Genomic DNA, 3,548 nt, shown 5'->3' with positions numbered 1-3,548 from the left:
CTTTGCCCCAGGCCTGGCCCCAGGCACACTGGCCCTGAGCTTGGGGCACAACTCTGCCAGTTCAGCCTGACACCTCTCTGCCTGACTCTGCCCTTTCCCCTCAATTCTGGCCTAAAGTGGGACTTGTGCGGGGTGGTAGGACAGGCCAGACCACAGCCCCATCCTCAGGCTAGCACAGTTATCAATGGACAAATGAAATGTTCAAGAAACGTTTTTAATAATCTGAACTCAGATACATAGCTGCACACACACGCACACACAAATACAGATTCATGTTAACACATTTGCTGAGCGCATTCTATGCCAGGTCCTGCAAGGCTCTGAAGACTCAGAGTAGAGTTAGATTGCTGCCCTCAAGGGGCCCAGGATCTGGTGAGGAGTGTGTACAGAGGAGGCAGATACACAGAGTAGAGTGCACTATACAAGCAGGTGCAGAATAATACCCAAGTCCACACAGAGCTTGTGTACACAGAACTGCTGTACACCTGCTGATGGCCTTTCCTCTCACAAGACAAGGTGGCAGATGTAGGGACTGCTGGGATCAACTGAAAACTGGGGGAAAAATGATCAGCTCAGTGGAAGGGATGAAGTGGATGGACACGGGGCTGGAGATTGTCCAGATGGCTATAGGGAAGGTGAGAGGGGGCCAACCAAGCTGCCAGACAGATTAGAGGCTGGACCAGTAGTAATGGCTTCCCAGGGCTATGGGACAGGCAGGCAGAGAAACGGCCCTTGGGGCATGAGGATGAGGAAGACTTTTACAAATTAAGTTGGATTAGGGATGCTTGGGAAGGGGTGAACAAAAGGAGTTGTCTATGTCCCTTTGCCATATAAACTTACAAAGATGATATGGTGGAGAGGAGTTTACACATACTTTTAAAAGACTTCAGTGAGCATATAAGTGTTTGATTCCTAAAGGATTTTATAGCAGCTTTGGCCTGTTAGGTAACTTTTCTCTAGAAAAGATGGATGGGTAGCCAGAGTGGGAGGAGGAAAAATGAGACCTAGGCATCTGAACTCGCTCAGGTATTTCCTACCCAGGGGATTCTGGAATGGGAAATACAGGGGCCAGAAGAAAAAGATTTAGTGAGTCACTTTCAGGAAGTCCTTATTTCAATCTAACTTCCAGCAACATTATTCCCTAGACCCTTTATTACCCCTCCATGGGAATTAAGGCCCCGTGTTTGTTACTTTTGCTCTCCCATTTAGTTTTCTCTATATTCTAAATTCTATCCCACTTGTAGTGTCTGTCTTCCCTACTCTGTTCTCTAGGGAATTATGGCAGCATCTTGGGGGTCCAGCACACTGCATCTCACCCACTGAGCTCTTCCCTCCTTTCCCTTTTCTCTCCTGCTCCTGGCCCTTTAAAACCCTCTCCAGGTGACTCACCTTCTTTCCTCATTCCTTTGTTAAGGACCCAACATTCCAAGACTGGGAGGATCAATCAGCCAATCATAGCCCTGGCAAGCCTACCTCAGGCTTGAGATTGGCTGGAGCTGTGGTTGGCGGGAGGCTCACCACGCTGATATAAAGGATGTTGGGGAGTGGGTTTCTGGGAATCGGCCCTGGGAAAGAATTTGTTCTAGGGTTAGTTTTTGGAGAGACTCCTTCAAGTAGAGCTGGAGCCAGAGGGTTCTTTGGCTTGGAGAGCCTCGAAACTGGAGGCGGCTGAGAACCCAGCTCTCTTGGTCTCCTGGGGGCTTGGCTGACCCCTGCCCACTTTCTTTTCTTTTTTTTTTTTTTTTTTTTTTTTTGTGATCTGGGACCCAGTGGTCTGACGGATGAATTCCCAGGCCTGATCCTAAGAAGTCTTTTCCAGCAGCCTTGGATCTCTTCAGTCTCAACATTCTGCTTTCCCGACGTCGGAAACAGCCGGAAAATAAACACCCTGATGACTAAACGGTTTCTCCAGCTAGAGCCTGGGGAAGCACTAAAAATAGAGGCCACAAGTGAGGGGAGGTTCCCCACTTGAGGGGGGTTGGCACTTTCCCATCCTGCTACTGCCACAGCCTCAAGCCTGGCACAGGGCTCTGTTCTTCTCTGTCCTTGGGGGAAGAGGCAGATGGGCTCCCCCTGCCTACCCTGAAGTCTTTTGGACAAACTAGCCCTGCCTGGCAGGGGTAACTCACATCTTCTGGTGTTGGGGGCCCAGCCTCCCAGATCCAATGAGGAACTGAGAAGCTATATTTGGGGACACGGTGGGACACTGTTTCCTGAAAGGGGGGGTCAGGTAGAAGGGTTGGAAACTGAGGCCAACGAAGTAGGAGCTTGCTGGCTTCCTGTCTTAGGACACACAAGATAAGTCTTCAACCTATTTGCAGAGCAATTCCACTAAACTCACCTCCTTTGAGGCTTGCGTGAGCCAATGGAGGCCTAGAGGGTTCTTTGCAGACCAGCCCTTACCCAACGGTCTGGTTTGGGTTATTACACAGCATAAGACACTGTACTAAGCAATCTGCTTAGAAGAACTAATTTAATCTTCACACTAAATTTGAGTTAGCTACTATTATCACCATCTCTAGTCTACCCATGAGGACCATGAGGTAGGGGAAAGTCAAATAATGTGCCTGTGTTCACAGTTAATGAACGGTGGAGTGAGGATCTGAACCACGGCAGCTTGACTGCAAAGTTGACATTTCTAACAACCATGAAATGTTGCCTCTCTCTATATATTGGAGTCTTTGTCTGGTAAATCAGATCCAGCCAGATAGAAACCAGGGTGTGTGTCTGGGCGCGGTGGCTCACGCCTGTAATCCTAGCACTTTGGAAGGCCAAGGCGGGCGGATTGCCTGAGCTCAGGAGTTCGAGACCAGCCTGGGCAACACGGTGAAATCCCGTCTGTACTAAAATACAAAAAATTAGCCGGGCGTGGGGGCTTGCGCCTGTCGTCCCAGCTATTCGGGAGGCGGGAGGGAAGGCGAGGCAGGAGAATCGCTTGAACCTGGGAGACGGAAGGTGCAGTGAGCCAAGATCGCGCCACTGCACTCCAGCCTAGGAGACAGAGAGAGACTCCGTCTCAAAAAAAAAAAAAAAAAAAAAAAAAAAAAAATCGGGGTGTGTGAAGAACTGAGTGAGTGCCCTTCTGTTCTGCAAGGTTCTTTGAGATCTAAGCCAGATGCCATCATTTCCTTACGCTCCTGGGAGAAAGCAGCACGACTTGGAAGTAACAGGGATGCTGAAAAGGAAGCCTGTCGGGTCAGTTGTCCAGTAGGCATGGCACCCACACTCCTGTTGTAGGGCACGTAAAGATTCACCACACCCTGGAGCAACCAGGAATTTAAAAATAAAAAATTTTAAAGAGCTACTACTGCTTCTTTAATAAGACATTTCTGGGTGTTTACTGTGCGACGGGAGGTGGGGAGGAATTAGGGTCCCGCCCCTTAAATTGCCCCCTCGGCAGTAAGTGCTGTGGGGCCCCGCAAGCACTGGAGATTAGGTCACCCAAGAACTATGAGCTGTCGCTTTAAATTGCTGGGCGTCTGCCGAGCCGAGCCCTGGGACGGGAGGGGGCCTGTCACAGGTAGAGGGAGCAACTGAGCTCCCTAGGT

The sequence above is a fragment of the Symphalangus syndactylus genome, chromosome 12, assembly GCF_028878055.3.
Source record: "Symphalangus syndactylus isolate Jambi chromosome 12, NHGRI_mSymSyn1-v2.1_pri, whole genome shotgun sequence".
NCBI classification, from domain to species: Eukaryota; Metazoa; Chordata; class Mammalia; order Primates; family Hylobatidae; genus Symphalangus; species Symphalangus syndactylus.
The sequence above is the reverse complement of the archived record's forward strand: the minus strand, read 5'-3'. Positions refer to the sequence as shown.